At 43.3% G+C, this 24,174-nt stretch overlaps 1 protein-coding gene across 1 annotated transcript in view; it reads left to right on the forward strand.

The window, feature by feature from the left end:
- The window catches only part of PLXNB1 (plexin B1), a 3,809,096-nt gene that overhangs the window by 539,314 nt on the left and 3,245,608 nt on the right, over positions 1-24,174 (forward strand). The window lies entirely within an intron of this gene.

A 24,174-nucleotide genomic window follows, 5' to 3' on the forward strand; every position in this document is an offset into this window, starting at 1 on the left:
TGAGACTGAATAAAGCTGGAGTTCTTTCAGTCGGGCAGCATAAGACATATTTTTGAGACCCTTTATCCTTTTGGTGAGGAACTTTTGGGGCCTTTCAGGCTGCATCAGGTGTCTGGTCAGATACATTCCGAACGGGGCATTGTACTCAATCATAGGTCTAATGAGTGAGTACAGGGGGACGATGACCTCCCTTGATCTAGATGTGAATCCCTTCATGATCAGGTGGGCGATATAGAAGGTTTTCCTAACTACTTTAGCAACATGAGTGTCAAACGAAGACTACTGTCAACTTGGGTCCCCAGATCCCTGATGACTTTTCTGTGCTCAGTGGATTGTCACCTATATGGTAGCTAGGGGTAACCTTGTTTTAAGGGTATGACTATGCATTTTAACTTCAGGCCATGGCTCTGGCACCAGTTATCCGTTTCTGTGAGGCCCTTCTGGAGGTATCTGTGTCAGATGTGTAGTTTGCAGTCATCTGCAAACTTTGTCAGCCATAACCCTCCTGTGTTTGCTTGTACTTCAGAAAAGTAGATGCGAACAAGAGTGGACCCAGGACTGAGCCCTGTGGGACACCACTTGTGACAGGCTTTGAGTCTGACATGGCTCCAGCAACTCTGACCCTGTGGGTTCTAGCCAGTTTGCAACCCATCTTGTGATGTATGGGTTTACATTCAAGCTGATGAGTTTTCGATGATACCTGAGTGGGGTATTGTGCCAGGTCGAGGTAGGCTGTATGGACTGCCTTTCCCTCATCAATGGCCTTGGTGACTGTCTCAAAAAGTCAACCAAGTTTAAGAGGCAGGATCTGCCTTTGACAAAGCCAAACTGGGTTGGATCCAAAGTCTGCAAGTTCCCTATGTCTTTATTTATGAGTTCCATTATGATCCTCTCCATGGCTTTGCAGATAAGGCTTGTCAATAATTTCCAGGGTCTGTGGAGGCACCGCCCTTATGAAGTGGGACCACAATCCTGAGGTGAGGCTAAGATTAAACAGCTGTCCTAACTGTGGATTTAATTGAGTTCATACACCATCCGGTCCCATGGATGCTGTGTTTTGCCTTAGTGAGGGCAGTTTTTGGAGATGTTTGGGGGCTACAATCCTCTGGAATAGATATCTCTCCTTTAGAAGTTTGCACTGAACCTGTCAGTCAGTATGTTAGCAATGTGTGTAGGTTCAGTAATTTTCACATCATTTTGAACTAATTCTGAGCATATCTGAGAGTTTCCTCCTAGGTTTCTAACATAGCTAAATAAGGCCTTATGATTGTCTTTAGAGTCCTTGGCGATTTTTCTCTCAAAATTTGCCTTGGATGATTTTATGAGAGCTCTTAGTTTTTACTTATAATGATCAAAGGTGTCTTACCTTTCAAGGATTTTGCTCTATCTTGTAGTAGCTTCCTCCTTTTGTTGTAGAGCTTGTTTATGGCTGGGGTCCGCCAGACTGATCTTAGTTTTGTTTGGGATTGCCTGATCCATGCAGTCAAGTGTGAAATCTGCTTTTGATCTGATCTCACCAGTGTGTTGAACATTTTGATCCCATGTTCGTGATGATGAGATCAAGTATGTTTTCACCTCTTGTGGGGATGGTGACTAGTTGTTCCATGGCATTTGAGTTAATGTTTTCAGGAAGGCCATGATGTTCTCCATATTGAGAAGGGCAACATGGACAGTTTACGCTTTCCCACCTTTGCTTCTTCTGCCCAAGGTGCTCTTGAAAGCAAGAGCAGACCGAAGATGATACTGATTGCTCCAGACTGGCCAAGACAACACTGGTACCCACTCCTGAGGAGCCTAACGCATACTCCTCCCTGGACCCTACCTCTAATGCCTCTTCTACTGACTCAGCACAACTACAAAACTCTTCACAGTCCGCTGAAAACTCTCAATCTGGCTGCATGGAAAATTCCTTAACACCACAGCAGACCCTACTCTCCAAAGAGGTGCAGGATGTCATTTTGGAGGCCAGAAGACCATCTACTAGAAAGGCTTACTCCGCAAAGTGGAAACGTTTTTGCGCTTGGAATGAGAAAAAAGGCCAGGATCCCAGAAAACTGAATTTGCCTCAGATATTACAGTATTTAGCTGAGCTGTTGAACAGTGGACTTTCATTTTCCTCCATCAAAATTCATGCCTCAGCCATTTCTGCAGAATACAATGCTGATCCACCCTTATTCTCTCACCCACTTTTAAGACAGTTCCTCAGAGGAGCTAAGAATACAAGACCTCCAAGGAAACAACCAATCCCAGCCTGGGATCTTAACTACATTCTAGAAAAATTAACATTACCTCCCTTTGAACCAGCAGCCTCTACAGATTTGCAATATTTGTCCTGGAAAACAGCCTTCCTTTTGGCCATTACCTCACCTCGTAGGGTTTCGGAACTACAAGCCCTCATGGCTGTGCAGCCCTTTCTCATCTTCCATCAGGACAGGGTTTCCCTACGAACCAACCCTTCATTTATGCCTAAGGTAGTATCCAGGGTAGCTTTAAATCAGGCCATACACTTACCTACCTTTTACCCCAATCCTCAAAACAAAGGGGAAAGGCGGCTACATTCCTTAGACATCCATAGACAGCAACGTTACTATCTGGACAGAACACAGCCCTTCAGGAAATCAGAACAACTTTTTGTGTCCTATGCTGTAGGAGCTCAAGGGAAGCCAATTTCCAAACAGACAATTTCAAAATGGATAGGCCATTGCATACGGTTTTGTTACTCCTTTCATGGCAAACCTTTGCCTACAGGCATCAGATCCCACTCCACAAGGGCCACAGCTACCTTTACAGCCTTCCTCAGAGGAGTCCCTGCCAAGGATATTTTGGAGGCAGCCACTTGGAGTTCTGTGCATACCTTCACAAAACACTACCACCTGCCTTTATATTCCAAAACTAGAGCAGGCTTTGCCTCTGCTGTGTTGCAGGGCATTCTGGCTGCTCCCAGTTCCACCTAGTGCCTACCACCCTGTGCATAGCTTTGGGATTCTACCCATCTGTGATTACTGCAGCTGTATGCACGATGAACATAGTACAGTTTTGTACCTGCCATAAATGTAGATGTTCGAGTGCTAATACAGCTGCAGTACAGGTTTCCCTCCCTCCTTCCCCTCTTGGTAAAAGCCCAGTGGTTAACACCTCCTCATACAGCCTAATTTGGGTTATCCTTCTATGGTGTATTTGCTTGCAACTACTGATTTTTGATTATATTGCATTGCTTGACTATATTTATATATATATATAATTTATGTATTGCCTTCCATCTGGGGGCACCTGACATCTGGGGCAAGAAAGACTGAAGAATATGGTGTTGGCTGTGTCTTGTATACCCCTGTCGCACTGACGTCAGGAAAGAGAGCGACGACAACCGACGCCGGACCTAGACTTTGGAATTCGGCCGACCGAGGACCCGCCTGACGGCAGAGAACCCATCTGTGATTACTGCAGCTGTATTGGCACTCGAACATCTACATTTATGGTAGGTACAAAACTGTACTTTATCTTCCCCAATTTTCAAAACAAAGGGGAATACAAACTCCATATGCTAGATGTACATAGACCGTTATGGTTTTATTTGGATAAAACTAAACATTTCAGGAAGTCTGACCAGCTCTTTGTATTCTTCTTGAAAGCTAATTTGGGGAAACCAGTTTCTAAAGTGACTAATTGGCTCACAAGCTGCATTTCACTTGTTTATTCCATTAAAGAAATACTTACTGGTACTGATCAAGGCTCATTCTACCAGGTCTGTCCACTTCCGCTGCTTTTTGGTCTAGAGTTCCTGTTGATATTTGCTGTGCGGCTACTTGGTCTAATTCACATACCTTTATATCTTCTTACAAATTGGACATTATTTCCAGAAACAGGGCCTCCTTTGGTTCTCTGTGTTCAGGAATATCCTTACATGAGGGTCTCCCAAGAGTTCTGCAGCTGGGGACTCAGTCCCACAGGTTGAAGATCAAATGAAAAACAACTTCAGATAAAGAACCTGTGTACTTGCCATAATGTTCCGTCTGAGTTTTTTTTTTTTTTTTTGTCTTCAAACCCAACACCCCCCACTCCAACCCCCTTCCAAATTTAAGACCTGACCAGTATGGATACAGATATCCCTTTAGCTGTTTGAGCTCCTGAAGTGCTCTTTTTCTCTACTATTCAGGGACATGTATTTAAAACATTTTGTTGTAAGCTAGATAGATTGTGAGCAGCAAACTCAATATGAGGGGAGAGCAGGGCATTATAGGTAGTGGTGGAGCTTAGATTGTCAGATCCTAGAGCTGTAGTATACAGCAGTCTCGGATCCGATGTAACAACTTGGTAATGACAGACTTGGGAATGCAAGTTGACTGTAGCCTGAACTTTGACCACCATGTGTCTACTGTGGTAAGGAAGGCATTCTATGTTGCACACCTCATTAGCAAAGTCATTGCTTCAAGAGTGAAAGAGGTCATAACACCCCTGTACTCTACCCTCATCAGGCCAATAATTGAATACAGTGCTCCATTTTGGTATGTACCTTACCAGGGACCAGCAGCAACTTGAGAGAACTTTGAGATTTCTAACCAAGAAAATTCAGGGTCTCCAGCACATGTCATACATTGGCAAACTGAAGTCACTGTACTCAATAGTGCACAGATTAGAAGAGACTTTTTTCCTGGCCTACAGAACAATCTCAGATCCAAACTTAATGGAAGTGCTACACATCCACAAGTCAGATGGACAAGGGTCACCTGCTCCTGGGACCTTAACCTGGCCTGCGACTTAAGTAGGACCTGCTGGAGAGAGAGGTACGTGTCTCGAGATTGCCACTCCTCCTGAATAGGCTACCATTTCACATCAAACAAAGCCCCTCTACGACCCTGTTTAAGCGTAGCTTGGATGACTGAATGGGAAGCTGGAAATTCCTACCAGGGATTTCACATGTGACCCTCCTAGATATGGGCAGTCGTTGCTAACGAAGATCTCGAGTTTAGACAAGATCCTTTATATTTGGGTTTCTCTAGTATTATATTGGGCACACATGGCCAGGCTTATAAAGACTTTCGGGTCACTAGGCCAGTAACCACCTATGAATCTAAGTGCATTAACCTTTTCTAATGCCGGTATTGTATTTGCAGTTAAGCATGAAGCTGCATAATGTTTGGTGAAAACTGTGTAGGAATCTCATTGCTTTGAATGTAGCAAGCAGATTTCTACAGGTTTTAAAAAGTGTCAGAGAGGAATCTGAACTTCAGAAAACACTACCTGTTGCCTTGAAGTACACCTGCTACACCTAACCTACACTAGTAACAAAGATGCAATAAGGGAATCCGTGACAATATACTGGTCCCTAAACAAAACAGTGTGCTTTTTCATACTTTGCCAGACTTGCTTACCTGAATTTTCCCTTGCACTTATTACTTTTGAGGCAGTCCTCCAGCTGTCTTGGTTATTTGGAACTTGAATGATGAAGCTTTGCTGAACAGTCACTGGTTTCTCTTCACAGTAGTCTCTGTGAAATGTCTGTTGAATGTCCTCTGTAAAGAAAAAAAGAATAATGCTGCTACAAGACCCCCTCTTTATTTACTCCCGAATGGTGAGGTGTGGAGGCAGAGATGTTATGCTATGGTTGCATTTATCTGATTGGCTGCTACTGCTTGCATCGCCACCAGGGCCAGTGATAGAATGCAGGCTAAGCAGTGGTGTTTGCCAGTTATTTCTAACACCCGTAAGTAAAATTATTAGTTTTACAAGGTCGTCTTACACTTTTTTCTATTTTTTGCTTTAATGCAGGTGAGGGGGGAATGCTAATGTTTGTGTTCACTATCACTGGGACACTAATGGAAAAGCAGAGAAAATCAGCTAGCTGTGAACGATCAGATTTATAGAAGGGGTGCACAGCAAGCCTGTTTTCTCTTAAAAAAAAAAAAAAAAAAAAAAAAAATAATTTGTGTAAACAGTAAATGTTATGTAGTCCTATCTCGCCTCCATTGTTACGTTTGGGTTCGAAGTCGATCCTCTGCTCCGACTCGAGCTGCTTTTAGAAAGCCTGAAAACTTCTGATTGGCTCGTGGCTAGGAGGTATCCCGTGGTGCATGAGCACACTCCCCAGATCGCGTTTGCTGCGTCTTCCCTCAGAAGCTTTCTTGGTAGGCCGTGGCTAAGTGATACCTTTTTTTATTGCTATTACTTCCTTTTCAGGAATTTGTTGCTTATAGACAATTCTTGTATTACAGCTTATTACTGATAAGTCATTTTGTGACTTCCTATTAGTGACTTCTGCCGGATTTGACTTTGTTTTCGTATTTTGTATTTCTGGGCCTGCTGCTGTGTGGTATCCCGCAAGTGTGTTTTTTGCTTTGACTAGGCCATTTAAGTTAGAGGTTCTAGTTTCGTCCCTTTTTCTTCACACTAGGTCCATTTGTTAGAGGACCTATCTTTCCCCCTTTCCCTTAGAGTGTGTAGGGCTAGTGTCTAGTTCCTCTCTTGTGTGAGTGTTGGCTTTTCTTGGCTGTCAATATGTCTAAGGAATCTAAAGAACACAAACTGTCAGGCTTTAAGAAGTGCATTAAGTGTTCACAAAAAATGTCCATCACTGATGGACATAGCGTTTGTGTATATTGCTTAGGGGCCATACACCTGCATGAAACCTGCCTTTTTCTGCCATTCTTTTAGCCCTAGAGTGCTCCAGGAACTGAAGAATAAACTTATCTTAAAAGGTCTGTTGAAAACTTCCTTCGAAGAAGATCTAGCCAGTTCCTCTTCCTCTTCTAAATCGTAGTCTTCTAGGAAGGATAAGGGTAAAACTTCACAACGGCATTCTCCGGCTCCAACTTCTGCCTCTGAACTACCACAGAAGTTACACAAAACAGAGTTGGTATTTTTCTCTTCGGCAGCCGATTGAGATTTTGGACATAGACCCTGCAGTATCGGTAGCAAGTGTTTCGGTGCCTATTACTTGCAGCCCTCTTTGGAGACGGTCAACGGATATTCCACTGGTCTCCCCTAACCTTAAATCACTGATACTACAGAGAACAAGGTCACCCACGCTGTCCTCCAGGAGTCCATCTGAAGAAGACTTCGAGAGAGTGGTGCTCAGACTCCTCAAGTCGTCGGCCTTACCAAAATTTTTATCGGCTCTGACCCACTCTATCTCGGAGCAGACTCCTACCTATCTTGCTGTGATTCCTCCTCCAGTCCAGATTGGGCCTTCGGTGCCGATATTGCCGGTAACTACAGTGGAGTCCTCAGTTCCAGCACCTTTTGTGGTTGTCTCTGAACAGAGTTTTGCCCCGACACTCTTGGCGCCGTCTGAAGTGTCTAGGGTCCGAAGCTCCTTGGTTGGCCTCGATGGGGACACTTGGAACGGAACTTCTTCTGTGCAGAGTCTCCCTCTTGGTGTGTCAGCCCGAGTGAGCTCAGACCCTACATTGTTCTCGGAGCCAATCCTTCTGGAGCTGTCGGCACTACTGGTTTCATGCTGAACCGAGGCGTCCTTCAGAGCCAGAGGAATCTGTCTTACAAGATGAGCATGCTGGATAGCTCATCCACCCCACATAGAAGCACCAATGCTATACTCCCTCAAGCGCCGACTACAGTCTCAGCATCTTCTCTCCCCCCCCCGGATGGCAGAGACCCACAGCCTCAGGACCCCCACTTGGGTGGCCCCCAATCTTCCAAGGCTTCCCCAGAGAACCCCGCTGAGGAGCCCCTCGGAAGAGATCATGTAAGAGGAAACAAGTAGACTCCCCTGATGAGTCTCACATCTGACACTAACCTAGAGTCTGAGGGTCCCCTAAGTCGTCCTCTGAAGATGTCTCCTTTGCAGACATCTTGGAGATCCTCAGGCAGGCCCACTGTTACCCTGTCTGATGAGTCAGTGTACTTGAAGGCTTTCGAGTCTCAACCCTCTGCTTCATGGGTGTTTCCCCCATTTGACGAGTTATTGGGTCTTGAGTCAGAAGGCATGGCAGACTACTGATGCAGTGGAACCGGTCCCCAGGAGACCGAACAAGTTTCTTTCCGCCCCTAAAGACAAATAATTTTTATCCAAGGGCTTACCTGTAGATGCCATGGTGGTGGTGGTGGCCACTAAGGAGGAGCTAGCAGAGACTACATCTATCCATCCACCCAGTAAGGAATCCCGAACGATGGATAGATACAGGAAGCGCATCTTCTCTTCAGCAGCCTTTACACTCCGCTGAATTATGTATCACACTTCATGAGACTTCAGAGAGATGATCTGAAGGAGTTAGGAGATGCTCTTCAAGGTGCCTCTACTGAAGGAGTCCCATCTACAGTATCTACTCAGTTGGCTGCCTTAACATCCATTGTTAACTCCTCCATGAGGCTGATCTCATATGCAGCTGATTGTGCGAGTAGGGTGGCCGGTTCAGGAGTCTCCTTAATGAGACACTCCTGGCTGCGCCTATGCAATTTTGCTGAAGCTTTCAAGTCTACATTCACCAATGCTCCCATTGATGGATCCTCTCTTTTTGGACCCAAGGTGAAAGATACCCTCACCAGGTGTGAACAGGAAGGAAAGTCACTCTGCCGTGGGAGTCCATTTTACCGTTCCTTGTAGACCTTACCCTAAAGGTCAGAAGAGTGGCAAAATGTGGTTCAAGAAATCTGAGATCTTTCCAAGATACACAGGGCGATTCCTCCTTCAGAGGCAGGGGAGGAGGAACAAATGGTAGACGTCACCCTAGAGGCAGGGGAGGTCCACAAAATCAGGGAGGTTGCTATTCCTTTTGTGACCGTCCCTATCAGCGTTCCTGATGTGGAGCCCGACTGTGTCTCTAAAGCCGGTTGGGGGTCACCTTTGTACCTAGAAGCCTGGATAAATATCACCAGAGGCAAGTGGGTACAAGGCATTATCACCAGAGGTTACTCTATACCCTTTTCCCTTCCGCCGTGCCCTCCCAAAAGGATCCCAGATGTACCACCCAATCACAGGGATCAAGCAGCTATAGAGATAGAAAAGCTGCTATTAAAAAGTCATCCAAAAGGTCCCGGCAGACCAGACAGGATTCGAAATGTACTCCAGATTCTTTAGTTCCAAAAAGAACAGGAGACTTGGAGACACAATTTAGACCTCAGCAGGTTAAACGAGTATGTAAAGATGTCCAAGTTCCAAATGGTCACTCTACAATCCATACTCCCTCTGTTATGGAAAGTTGGATGTGCTCAATAGATCTGACGCCTACTACCACCTCAAGATGGACAAAGCATCAAGGAGTTTTCTACTCTTCTGGCTGGTAGCCAATCCATTACCAGTTTCGGGCGCTGCCCTTTGGACTCACCACAGCCTTCTGGGTGTTCATCAAATGCATGGCAGCAGTGACTGCCTATTTGAGGCGTCAAGGAATCCAAGTTTTTCCATACCTGGATGATTAGCTCCTGACCGCCACCACCAGGCATCCTCTAGTTCACTCCAGAGACTCTACAATCAAGCTCTGTTCCTAATTGGGAATCTCTATAAATTGGGAAAAACACTTAACTTTGCCGCTCAATCTATAACCTTTATAGGAGCAAACCTAGACACTGTCTCCATGATAGCCAGACTACCAACAGACAGAATACAAAATCTTTCAAAGCAAATTTACAGGATACTTCTCCTTTAGAGTCGAAGCAAAGGTGGTGGTGTAACTTCTTGGAACAATGACCTCGACTATAACATTGGTACCATTAGCAAAGCTACATATGAGAATACTGCAGTGGCTCATGTCTTCCCAGTGGTCTTTTCAGCAGTTGCCCCTGCATCACCAGATACTAATCACAGACTCTTAAAGGATCTCCATTGGTGGATTCAGCCAGGTCACCTTTCCACAGGGACTCCCTTTGTACTGAACAAACCCGTTGCCACTGTGACCACGGATGCCTCTCAGGGTGGGGGGGGGGGCATCATCTAGGCAGGACTGTCCAAGGCACATGGCAAGATCACGAGGCCCATCTGCATATCAATGTCCTAGAGTTGAGAGCGGTGCTTCTAGCGTTGCAAGCACTTAATGACTTTCTCCTTCTAGGGATGATAGCTATCCAGATGGGCAACATGTCTGTGGTATGGTATCTAAACAAGCATGGAGGAACTAGGTCTTACCCCTTATGTCGAGAGGCCCTGCGAGTTTGGAACTGGGCAATTTCTTCCCAATGCTTTCTCATTGCAACGCACATCCCGGGGACATCCAACGTGATGGCAGACAAGCTAAGCAGGGCAATTTTGTTACCTCACGAATGGTCTTTGAACCAGAAAGTGGCCAGTCAGATCTTCCAGAAATGGGGACAACCCTGCTGTGATCTCTTTGCTAGCCCTATCAATGCCAAATGCAGCACCTCTTTCTCCCTCATTCCCTCTCCGTGAGAGTCTGAGAGATGCAATCGTCCACAATTGGCATCCGGGACTTTATACATTTCCTCCTTTTCCACTCATTCCCAAGGTTATACAGAAAACAATGTTGGGAAACAAGATGATCCTCATCACTCCTTACTGGCCTCGTCAGATTTGTTTCCCTTTCCTCGGGCCTCACCTGTTAGACTATCCATGGACCCTTGACCCAGTTCCAGACCTCTTGACACACGTCAGGTTCACTTCATCCCTGTCTCCACACACACAAACTGACAGCATGGCTGCTCCAGTTCCATCTTTAGTCAGGCTTCACGATCTGTCTCCAGCTGTAACCCAAATCATTACCTCTTCTCATAAGCCCTCGACTAGAAAATTGTATAACAGGAAATGGAAAAGATTTTCTGTATGGGCAGACCACAGAAAGGTTAATCAATTTACAGCTCCTATTCCTATTGTCTTAGAGTTTTTAACAGAACTTTTTCACCAGGGATCAGCAGCTGCTACACTCAAAGTTCAGCTAGCAGCGATATCTAATTTTCATGTGAGAATTAATGATTCTGACCTTGTGTCCCACAAACTTTCCAAGGCTTTTCTCAAATGTTCTATGATGTTAAGACCTCCTGTTCAAGATCCCATCCCTCCCTGGGGTCTAAATCTAGTCCTTTCTAAACTTAGTTTACCACCTTTTGAACCAGCCCATAGCGGTCAATTGAAATTTCTGTCGTGGAAGACTTTTTTTTTTTTTTCTGATGGCGATAACTTCAGCCAGACGAGTTTCCGAACTGCAAGCCTCATCAGTTAAGCCTCCATACTTAATTTTTCACAAAGATAGGGTCTCGCTCCGGTCCAATCCTTCCTTTATCCCCAAGGTCTGCTCCCATTTTCATTTGAATCAAATTGCCAGTGTTCTTCCCCAATCACTCTAATAAAGCAGAGTATAGATTTCACCAATTGGATGTGCACAGGCAATTGAGTTTCTACATCCACATAACTAAAGGATTTAGAAAATCAGACCAGCTATTTGTTTCCTTTGCTGAAACAAGAATAGGTTTGCCAGTTTCTAAGGTCACACTATCAAACTGGATCTCTAACTGCATACTTTTTAAGGAAGAGAGTTACTCCTTAAAGTCAGAGTGCATTCTACCAGATCGTTTTCTACTTCTGCTGCCTTCCAAGCCAGGACTCCTATTGATATATGTGCAGCAGCAACATGGGCTACCCCTCATACCTTCATTACCCATTACAAATTGGACCCAACTTCCATGGTACTCAATATTTTCCAGTGAGCCACCCATACAAGATGCTAGGGATGCTGTCCCACATGTAATAATGGAGGCGAGATAGGACTACATAACATAAAGAAGTTATGTACTCACCATAACGTTCCATGTATGTAGTCCATCTCGCCGAACATTACCAACCCACCAGCCCCCTTCCTGGAGGATCTGGAAACAGTTTCTATGGTGGTTTTTGTACAATAAAGGACACTTTTATTAAGGTTTTTCTTCCGTACCTTTGCTCTCCTTTTCAACTTTTTCTCCTTTTATGGACTAGCAGCAAACAAGATCTGGGGAGTGTGCTCCTGCACCATGCAATACCTCCTAGCCACGAGCCAATCAGAAGTTTTCAGGCTTTCTAAAAGCGGCCAGCCTCTGCTCCGACCCTATACATAATGTTCGGCGAGATGGACTACATACATGGAACGTTATGGTGAGTATATAACTTTTTAACTCCACTGCGAAAATAAAGTTGAGATAATACAATTCAAGTACCTTTTCAATTTAGCATTCAGCAGTGGAGTTGCATTGTTTCTAAACTTAGTTGCACTCCGGTACAACTTCAGATGTAACATACCAGGTTGTTACAGCCTCCGGGAGTGCTTGGATGTAACCTTAGACACTCCCTGCAGCAGTGCTCAGGGTTAATGAGTTGTAAAGTTTTTTCATGAAAATGTTGCTTTGCTATAAAAAACAGTTTAATGTTGCACTACTGATTTAACCCAAACAATACTGTAAAGCCTGTAGCAGTAGTAGTAAAGACTGAGTTAGGACACCTGGAGAAGAGGCATTTAACAGGAGGAGATTTAAAACAACATTGAAGAGACATTTGACTTTCACTGCAGAGGGGAGTATTGGTGATTAACAGAAAGTTGGCTGGAAGAAATGTTTGCCGGTATTTGAGAATGGAGTATTGTGATTAAGAGAAGTGACTCTTGCAAGATACCAAGTGGATATTTTGCTGGAAGAGAGCATGAAGCAACATAGACACTCCTTGGCTCCATTTATTTTTATTTATTTATTTATTTTACATTTGTTGACCGGGCTAGTCTAGCTGGATATATTTCCATTTTCAGTAGAGGCCCGGGGAGAAAAGCTCCACACAGAAATACACATAAAAAGGAAAAAAAAAAAAAAAAAAAAACCTTATAATTAAAAAGCAATTACAATAATAACAAATGGCAATATTTGGAGGATTACTTAGTTTCCCTGAGGTTAGTTCGAACATTTGGTGGCTGTGAAACTAAAACTGTAAAACTTACTTTTCCTGCTACCTATGTAATATTAGATGAAGCAATCTTTTTGCAAGGGTGGCTTCCTAAGAAAGAATATGACTGTACTTTAAAGGGGAAGTAGAGATACATCTGTTGATCATGAAGTTGCTAAGTATGCTGACTACATATGTTTTTTTTTATGCCCATCATTGGTGTTCATTGATGTAATATGTAATGTGTGATGGCATGATCCTGTTCCACTCCTGCCATTCTGAATGTTCGCTTGAACTCAAACATCAAGCTGGTTTTCATGCCCTTTTTCAATGGGTCAGTAATAAGCAATTACTACTAAACTCCTCTTAATCAAAAAACATGCTTTTTGGCACTAAGCAAAAACTCACTTCTATCTCTAGGCCTCTAAAAATCATTGATCATGTTAACACTGTTGAAAATGTCACTTCATCTAAATACCTAGGGGTTTGATTGGATCCCTTCCTAAATTTCCAACTCTAGCTGGACCACACACACGTTTTAAAAAAAAAAAAAAAAACCTCCCTCCTATTCTGGACTAATAGGATCTCCCTTTGTCCATACCCTGTAGAAATGCCATAGGTAAAGGTAGCTTACTGGTTGACCTAGAGTACTGACTCATAATTGCTGCAGCTTCCAAAAGGAATATGTCCACTATTCAGTTAATTTCAAATGCCATTTGCAGATTCATTACTCTCTCCCCAGTAAGTAAACAATGCAAAACCATTGAAAAAAAATAACTGGCTACCTGTGAAATATTGTGCAACCTTTCTACTTGCCTCTCAACTATTTAAACTTGTCAAGAATGGCACCTTACCCTCCACTAGCTTCTAGACTATTAAGAAATGCATCGATATACAACCTTAAACATCTTAAACACTCATGGCCTCTCTACCAAACCACCCAAGCTAGGCTTTGCTGCACAGATCATACTTTCTCAGTCTTTGGCCCCAAACTATGGGAGTCTCTCCCTTCTTTTCTTAAAGAAAGTTTATCTTGTCCCATTTTCCATTCACAAAATTACATTTCATGACACTAGGAAAAATCAACTGCTGTCTTTCTGGTCGTATAACTTAACCTCTTCATTCCCTGCTGTTGCTTTGACTGTATTTTTGAATGTGATTCTTTCAGCATGCCAACTCTGCCACTCTATTTTTAATGCATGTATGCATATTTTTCAGTGATTCTGTATGTCATTTATCATTTGCCTTTATACTCTCAGGCCAACCATGATATTCAAAAAAAAAAAAAAAAAAAACTTCCACAGACTTCTGAATACCAATATTTTATTCACCCCTAGCGCCTCGGCACAACAGTCTTCAAGGAGTCAAGGACTAGCCTTGAGGGCTGTTGTGCAGAGGTGAATAAAATGTTGGTATTCAGAAGTCTGTGGCAGTTTTGTTTGTCGGGTCATTTTTAGTAAACATGAATTTCACTTGGTGTATTGCATTTTCAGTCTCTCATAGGTGAGTACTAGGCTAATGGCCCTGGAGCTTCTACAAGCCTAGCCCAAAACAAATTTGCCCTGGCACCATGCCACCCTGTTAGTTCACAGTGCCTCTATCCATTAGGGCAACTCGTCGAGGTTTCTCTTGAGGGCCAGCGAGGTGATCTGCTTGACATGAATGGGAAGCTTATTCCAGAGTTTGGGTAGTCTTTGGGAGATGAACCTGTCTCTCCAGCATGTTCTGTTGATCATGGTAATGAGATTGTGATCTCTGGAGTGTGTGGCATGGGGTGATTGGGATTTCTTTAGTTGTAGCATTTCAAGTTGGACATGGCTTTGTAAGTCAAGCAGAGATCACCTCTAAGTAGACGATAAGAGACTAAGAACAGCTGAAGTTTCTTGAGCCTGTCTATGTAGGACATGTGTTTAAGGCCTAGGATCTTTTTTATGAGGTACTTTTCTGGCCTCTCCAGCTGGTGTAGGTGTCTGGTCTGGTACAGGCCAAACTGGGCATTCTATTCGATGATTGGTCTAATGAGGGATGAGTAGAGGGATGATGACCTCTTTTATCCTGGATGTGAAACCTTTGGTTATAAGATGTGCCACATAGAAGGACTTTCTGACCACAGTGGCAGTGTGGTAGAAGATGTGGTGGCTGTTGACCTGAGTGCCCAGATCTCTTATGGCCCCTTCAGTGGATTCCCATCAATGTAATTTGTGGGAACTGAGTTTATTCTGAAGGGAATGATAATGCATTTTTTGCATTAAGCTTAAGGCCATGGTTCTGACACCAGTCACAGGTCTCAGAGAGGCCCTTTTGTAGGATGTCTGCACCACTTGTGTTGATAATGAACTCCTAGCTTGCAGTCATCAATGAACTTGGTCAACCAGAGTCCCTCTGTGTTGGTCTGGACGTCTGAGAATTAGATGCCAAACAGGAGAGGGCCTGGGACCGAGCCCTGTGGGACTCTACTCATGACCGGTTGACAGTCTGACTTGGAATCTACAGCTTTCACTCAGAGTCCTGTCTGTGAGCCAATTTGCAACCCACCAATTGATATAAGGATTGATGCCTAGTTTGGCGAGTTTATCAATCGTACCTGAGTGGGGAATGGTATCAAAGGCCTTGGCCAGGTCGAGGTAGGCAGTATGCACTGCCTTACCCTCATCCACACCCTTGGTGACTGCCTCAAAGAAGTTAACCAGTTTCAGCAGGCAGGTTCTCCCCTTGACAAAGCCAAACTGCGTGGGGTCAAGAGTTTGTAGATTGCCTATATCTTTAAGCAGGTCCAGGATGTGCTTCATAGCTTTGCATACAAGACTCGTCAGGCTAATGGGGCGATAGTTCCCAGGTTCTGTAGTTGCTCCCCCTTTATGGAGAGGGATGACTGTAGCAGTGTGCCATCCATTTTGAAGTAGTTTTTGGCCTGCTCGTGGTGAGGAAGCTCTCTCCAGACACTTTTCAGTGTGCACGCCTGCAACAAACTTGGTCTGCCTGTATCAGCACAGCTTGGGCTCCCACCCCCACCCCAAGCAACTACAACATTGGCAAACATGACCACTGCTACGCTACAGTTATTGCAAGCCAAGAGTAACACCTCTTAAGGATACCCACCAGACAAGTCTGCATAGGTGACTGGATGTTTGCAGTTTCTTGTTAATAGAATTGGTCCTTAATAGTTAGGTTTTGAACATTGACTGGTTGTTTACATTTCTTTTTATAGCATATTTGTTACTTTTACTAGTTATTTTTAAACATTGCTTTAGCTGGCATGCACACCTGCAAGGGCTGCCCCCCCAAGCAACTATAGATTGGTCTCTTGCCACTAAGTGGCACAACTAATATACTACTTGTATCTTGTCTCAACTAAATCTGCATCCCCATTATAATTCCTGTAAAGTAAGGCTAGTACCATTTACTTGGTGTATTGTGTCCCCAGATAGATTTACCTTTGTTTTAACTTGCACACCAAGGCCATAAATGGTGTCTGCAACTACCTGCTTACACTCCTACCTTTCTGCCTGTACCTATTCCTTGATTTCACTTACCTTATAGCTCCAAAGCTTCTACTTCTCATACTGATTGCTTTCCTTTGCACTCTTCTGTGATGGGGTGCCCACCCGCTACGCTTGGGCTCACTCCGCTCCTCTGCCCTACCCCCATTCCCACTCATCCCTGCATCACCTAGACTTGTACCAATGCTCAACACTCCCCTAACTTCCCCCATCAAGAATTAGCCTCAGTCTGCCAGTCACACCTCAGTTAACCAATCACACTATTTGTAACGCTCCTTCTCCTCACACAACTTGCAACAGTCTTTAATCACGCTACTCCCACCACACTACACCAACACCCCTCTTTCCCTAGATCTTCATCACACCGTCCTGATAATCTACTTTTTAAAAATGCACACTATGCTCTTTCTCCTGCCCGCACACTATACCCCACTGCTATCTGCATACTATCCAACATTCTACATTCCCTTACAGATAAATGTTCATAGCCCCACACTATATTATACTAATACCATCCACTCCTCACTCTCCTACATCTCCTCCCAACTACAATTGTACACCTATTCCATACTTCCACTTCAAACATGTAGTTGTCAATAATACTACTAACCACTTCAACAAACACCTTCACATACTCGCCAAATTGTCACACAAACATGCATGTGTATTATCACAGATTCTCAGTAGTGGTGATGCACACCCCAATCCTGGGCCACATACTGCACAACATACCATCATGGCTACCATTCCACCCCTTCCTTTTATTAAAACTACAGACGTTCTCATTCTTAACTTGAACCTTAGAAACCTATTTAGCAAGATCAGACTTTCATGCAGTCATTCCACAATACTCACCAGAAATTCTTATAGCAACAGAAACTTGGCTAAAACCCCATATAAGAGACCCAGACATACTCCCACAAGTTTATAGCATACAGAGGTTAGGATCAAGAAGGGTGGCAGGGTTGCAATGGTATACAAAGATAACCTAAGCACAGACTACCTACCCATCAAATACCCTTATGATAACTTTGAAGTTCTAGTAAGGCAGCTCAGAATCAACTCAGATAGTCCCATAATAGCCACTTGCATACCTCCCAAGAATACTTCCACTGCCATTGAGGAACTCTTAGCCTGGACAGCCTCCACCTACACCCATGAAACCATTATTACAGGCCACTTCAACTTAGACAGGAACACTTGCACTGGTGATGACCCTTTCTACCTTCATAAATCTACATGGTTTCTCCCAAACAATCCAATTTCCCACACGAATAGATAAACCTAGCAAAAGGGAATCTATCTTAGACTGGTCCCTCATCAACAGTACCACCCACAACTCTCTCTCCAGATGCCTTCCAAATAATTTAAGTGACCATAGACCTACCTATTTAATCCGTCAGCTCATCTCACCCAAAACCGTAGTTTACAAAATCGTATGAAATACCAAAAACTTCTCCAATGAAGCATTCATAGACATGCTCAATAAATGCAACTGGACACCACTCGATCATCTCCAACTTGACCAGGCCATAACATACTTCAGTGACACATTTCTAGCTATTCTAAATAGCTTACACCAACTCATACATGTTGAGTTAAAAATAAGAGATTACCATGGATATCAAAAGAAACCATTAAACTTTAAAAACTAAGGGACAAAACCTAGTATCAATACTAAAAACAAAAGACAATAAAACTCTGCTAGCATACCAGCAGCTCTGCAATAAAAAAAAACTCAAACTAGACAAAAATATTACACAACTATGCAAAATATATGAACACAATCCCAAAAAGTTCTGACAAGCAGTTAACTTACTCCTTCACCCAGGTAAAATTGCAACTCCAGAACCAACAACCAATAACCAAGGCAAGAGTAGTATTGCTTCACAAATCAACATCTCCTTTATAAACACCATCCTCTCCTTAGTTATAGGGAAAAATTCCACCCCTCTCTCTCTTCCACCTAATGTAGACACTAACAACTTTTTTGACCTCAAACCCTGTCCCTACTAACACCATAAGAACAATGCTGAAAAAACTGAAACCTTCTTCCTTAGCAGCTGACCAACTCCCCAATGAGTACCTCAAACTGTCAGCTGATGCCATAGCTCTTGCATATCTTCATTCTGGTAAATAGGTCTAATGCAGAACACTATGTCCCAAAATTATGGAAAATTTCCGACATCACCCCTCTGCATAAAGGAGGAACATCAACAGAATTAAACAATTACAGACCTATAGCCATCCTTTCCCCCTGTCAAAATTCTGGAAAAATGTGTCCACACTCAATTACTACAATAACTGTCCTCTCACAACCTTCTCTCTCCCTCCCAACATGGTTTCAGACCAAAACATAGCACCACCACAGCCCTAATTAATTTCTCTAGCACCATCAACTAGCTGAGAAATTCAAACCAGCAAGTAGCATCAATTTTCTTAGACCTGTCAGAATCGTTTGACACTGTCACCCATCAGAAACTCCTTAGTACTCTTGCCTCACTAAACCTATCAAAGACTTCCCCTCTCCCGGTTCCTAAGTTATCTTTCTGACAGACAACAAACAGTACAATGGAATCTGAACTCTCACCACTTCTGCCTGTCTTGGTTGGAGTCCCCCTTCTTCTTTCAGCTGCTCCCGTTAGGGGTCGCCACAGCAGATAAATTGTCTCCATTTCCTCCTGTCCTCTGCATCTTGCTGTCACACCAACCACCTGCATATCCTCTCTCACCACATCCATAAACCTTATCTTAGGCCTTCCTCTTCTCCTGTTATCTGGCAGCTTCATCCCTTAGCATTTTTTTCCCAATATACTCTGCATCCCTCCTCAGCACATGTCCAAACCAACGTAATCTTGCCTCTCTGGCTTTGTCTCCAAACCTGCCAACCTGGGCCGACGCTCTAATATACTTATTCCTAATCCTGTCCATCCTTGTCACACCCAGTGCAAATCTTAACATCTTCAACTCTGCCACGTCAAGGTCTGACTCCTGCCTTTTTGTCAATGCCACTGTCTCCAACCCGTGTAAAATAGCTGGTCTCACTACCCTCTTGTAAACCTTCCCTTTCAGTCTTACTGGTACTAGTCTATCACAAATTACTCCCGACGCTCTTCTCCACCCACTCCATCCTACCTGTACTCTCTCCTTCACCTCTTTTCCACACTCACCGTTACTCTGAACTGTTGATCCCAAGTACTTAAACTCATTCACTTTCACCTCCTCTACTCCCTGCATCCTCACCATTCCTCTAGCCTTGCTCTCATTCACACACATATATTCTGTCTTAGCCCTGGTGACCTTCATTCCTCTTCTCTCGAGCATATCTCCACCTCTCCAGGGTAGTCTCCACCTGTTCCCTACTCTCACTACAGATCACAATGTCCTCTGCAAACATCATAGTCCATGTGGACTTCTGTCTGATCTCGTCTGTCAACCTGTCCATCACCATTGCAAATAAGAAAGGGCTCAGAGCTGATCCTTGATGTAATCCCACCTCCACCTTAAATGCATCAGTCACTCCCACCGCAGACCTCACAGCTGTCACACTACCCTTGTACATATCTTGTACCACTCTTGACACTCCCGACTTCCTCATACAATACCACAACTCCTCTCTAGGCACCCTGTCATATGCTTTCTCTAAATCCACAAAGGCACAATGCAACTCCTCCTGACATTCTCTATTTCTCCATCAGCACTCTGAGCAAACATCTCATCTGTAGTGCTCTTTCCTGGCATGAAACCATACTGCTGATCATTAATCATCACCTCTCTAATTAACCTAGTTTCCACTACTCTTTCCCATAACTTCATGCTGTGACTGATCAGTTTAATCCCTCTGTAGTTACTGCAGCTCTGCACATCACCCTTATTCTTAAAAATCGGTACCAAAACACTTTCTCCATTCCTCAGGCATCCTCTCACTTTCCAAGATTTCATTAAACAATCTAGTTAAAAACTCCACTGCCATTTCACCTAAACACCTCCATGCTTCCACAGGTATGTCATCTGGACCAACAGCCTTTCCGTTCTTCATCCTCTTCTTGGTTGGAGTCCCCCAAGGGTCCATATTAGTACCCCTTCTTTTCACCATCTTTAATGATCTAGCCTCATCCACAACACATGCTAAAGTAGTTCAGTATGCAGACAATTCAGCTTTAATCTACCAGACCTCCAAATACTAGCCCCAACAAGCTTTTAATAGTGTAGAAACGTATCTAATTAAATCACAACTAATCCTCAACCCCAAAGACACAGTTAATACTATTTACCAGTAGCAAACAATCACCGACCACCCCTCCTTTCACTATTCTTACAGCAAACAGTCATCAAACCAGTTGAGAATACAAAACTCCTTGGAGTGACAATTGACAAACTCAGATTTGACCAACACATAGCCACCACAATTAAGAAAGTTCACATCATACTTGGCTCAATGTACAGAAGCAAGCCATTCCTCACTGACAGTACCAGACTAGCCATATCCAGAACCTTCCATCTCTTTACACTCTCTTGTATGCTTCCCCCTCTTTACCAACTTAGTCAGACTTAACCAAATTGGAAACTTGCTACAACAAAATAGCCCGTTATGCAGCCAACCTTCCCACCAAACTCACCATTTTATTGCTCTACATAAATTAAATTGGCTCGAGCTACCTAACCTTCATCTCTACCAACTTAAATTCACACGCAATATCTTCCATCCCAACAGTTGCCCATCGCTCAGGAAACTTGTTGTTCCCTACTCACGCCTACGAAGTCTAAGATCTGCAGACAGAAACTTTCTCACAGTAAACAAAGCTACCAACACAATGGTGAAGCCCTATTTTCATATCATATAGCCAAATTATTTAACTCTACCCCACACCCTCCAAAACGTACCTGAATCTATCAGGTTTAAATGACTATTTGAACATTTCTCCAAGAACTGGCATTGTTCCTGTGCCAAACCTGACTGACAAAATATATATAACTCTCTCAACGCACTGTCCACTCCTTATCTCACTTTCTCCCTCTCCTCAGTGTTCATTACTACTCAGAAATAAATGTATATCAAGGAAATTTCATTTGGTCATAACTATTTAATATGTACACACTACTAACTTTATTTTTTTCTCACAGTGATCTTCACTGAAATGCTCGTGTTTTTCTTTTTTAACCTGCATCTACTAGAAAACTGTATTGAATACTACTTTGTATAGACTAACTAGAAGATATGCATTCTGCATCTTACTGTATGTATACAGTTGTACTATCTAATTATTGTATGTTGCTTGTATTTCTGTGGAGCTTTTCACCCCGGGCCTCTCCTGAAAATGGGCTTCTGCCCCAGTCGGACTTCCCCGGTAAATAAATAAATGAAATGGGGACAAAGCCTAAGGTAAGGCTGTGATTGAGCAGGGCACACAGGTGTGGTGCCAGTTCATTTTGTAACTCATGACTCTAATGTTCTGTATCTGTTGTGCTCTCCCTGGACTGAGACTGAAATGGGTCCAGTGGGAGAATTGCTCTACCCTGATTAACAATTGATGTTATGTTGTCCCATCTCGCCTTCATTCTTGCTGGGTGGGTTTGGAACAGAGTATCTGTTCTGACTTGGCCTAATACTAAAGCTCGAGAGCTTCTACTGGCTCGAGACTATACCCTATCCCATAATGCCTAGGGAAAATGACCCAGATCTCGTTTACAGCTAAACTAGATCTGGTGCTTCTCACTGGACTCAGGCTAAGTGAATCTCTTTTGGTTATAATATCCTACTATTCTAGTAGTTTTTGACATTATTGTTTAGCTATTTACAGTGTATTTAGATCTTAGTTTGCTAATCTTCGGATTTTTCACTTGTTTTGTTGTGCTTGGGCGTCGCTTTCCGCTAGACCTACAACCCCCATCCCATCTCTAAATCTTTGGTTTATCCTTTCTGAACCCATTCAAGTCAGAGGGTTTGTCTTCGTTTTCTGTTTTCAGCCAGATTAAATTAGAGGGCTCCCCCTTTTTCTCTTCCTTTCCCTCGAGTTTTTTTCATTTTAGAGACGTCTCCTATGGCTAGAGGAGGTAGTCATTTGAGTTAATTAATCCACATTTATTGAAAAACTTAAATATATAATGATACATATAGACCTCTCCTGTAGTCCCTTCTCTGCTTGTCTGCTTAAAAAAAAGGGTAGCCTTTTTGTATTTTTTGTGTGGTGTGATGGTTGGATAGTTTTTTCTGGTAGCTTTCTTATCTTTAATATAGTTTTTTCTGGACAGTGGTTTTGTTCTGGTTGTGTTTCCACAATGCCCAAGGAAGGGAAAGAAGTGAAGCAGTCAGGCTTCAAGAAATGTGACTCCTGTACACACACACAATGTCAAACTGATGGGCACACTAGTTGTCTTATTACGTAGGTGCAGTTCAGCTTCAGGATTTCTGCTCCATTTGTGATGGCTTTAGTTCCAGGGTCCTGCAGGAATGTAAGAACAAACTTGCAGTTAGGGGATTACTCAAGGGTCCTTTTGCCGAGGGATTGGAAGGAAACCAGACCTAATCTAAATCTTTATCCCCAAGATCTGAAAAATCGACAAAACAAAAAGAGGTCCTTCATCTCCTGCTTCTGAGCTGGCAAAAAAGCCATCTAAGGACACTACTTCTGACCCAAAGGCTTTCGGGCCCGAAAACACTACTCCTTCAGTTCTACCAGTTTTGTTAGAACAGACTAGGAGACATAGATGGAGCTGGTCTCCTCAGTTCCTCAGTTACCTCTCTTGCAGTCAGTGGCTGGTAGCCTAAAATCCTCGATCCCATCCTCTCGATCCTCCAGGAGTCTGTCAGATGACTACATGGAGTGAGAGTACACTTCTTATTTTCTGCACTTCTGTTTTACTACACATCTCTCCAATGTATACAGCTGTTTTTTCCACCCACCCTCCCAGTTGCTCTGGTGGTCTTAAATCTTGGTGACTGAGTTGCCCGCCTCTGGTATAAAGCTGATATTGGACACTCCCCAGTCACATTACATCCCCTCATTCTACTGTTTATAGTGAGAACTTAGTAAAGGCCCACCTCTTTAGCTTCTGAACCTTGAATTATCTTATCTTCCGTCTCTTCACTTTCTACTAAAACAAAAATTTTTTCTACTTCATTTTGCTGTTTGTCATATTTATTACTGCTTGTTTTGGTGTCCTGGAGACTGAGAGCAACTAGGAGAAAGACTTTAAGTATCTTTTGTTTGATTTTTTTTTTCTGAATTTACTGCTTTCTCTCTTAAGTTGTTTTTAATTTAACTGCATTTATTGTATTTGCCTTAATATTGCTACACACTCGTGTGCTAGTTTGCACTGCATTTAAAGTGTTATTACCATTTAACTGCTTTTCTGCAACAAAAAAAAAAAGAAGTTCTGAGCTAGTCTCCCGCCTTTCCTCTAACTAGTCTAGTCCAGATACAGGTTTGCTGTATCCAGTACTGTTTTGAAAGTCTGAGTCCCCCAGACCTTTGTGTTTGATCGAAGCCTTCTAGCTTATCAGTGGGAGTGGTAAGCACTAGGTAGCCTATCTACCACAAGAGGAGTGGTTTCTGACCCAGAAATTGTAGTTTATTGGCCGTTTGGGCAGTTTGCAATTTCTTTCAACTTTTCTTGTTTAAAAACCTGTGTTTGTGTGCAGCGCCACTAAGCTGAGGTAAACTGTTACCAATGCCAGAAACTTCTTGGATCTTGGATCTGTGACGACTTCCATAGTTCTGATACCTCTAGTAAGATTTTGAGCATACTGTTCCAAAAGAAAATGCTTGAGACAGAAAAAGCACAGGAGTTGACTAGAAGAATCATCAGTACCCTGGACTTGAACCAGAGTCTGGTGTTAGGAGATGGAGATGAACACGAAGAAGACCA

The sequence above is a fragment of the Protopterus annectens genome, chromosome 7.part0 (assembly GCF_019279795.1).
Source record: "Protopterus annectens isolate FY-2018-M chromosome 7.part0, PAN1.0, whole genome shotgun sequence".
Lineage (NCBI taxonomy): Eukaryota > Metazoa > Chordata > Ceratodontiformes > Protopteridae > Protopterus > Protopterus annectens.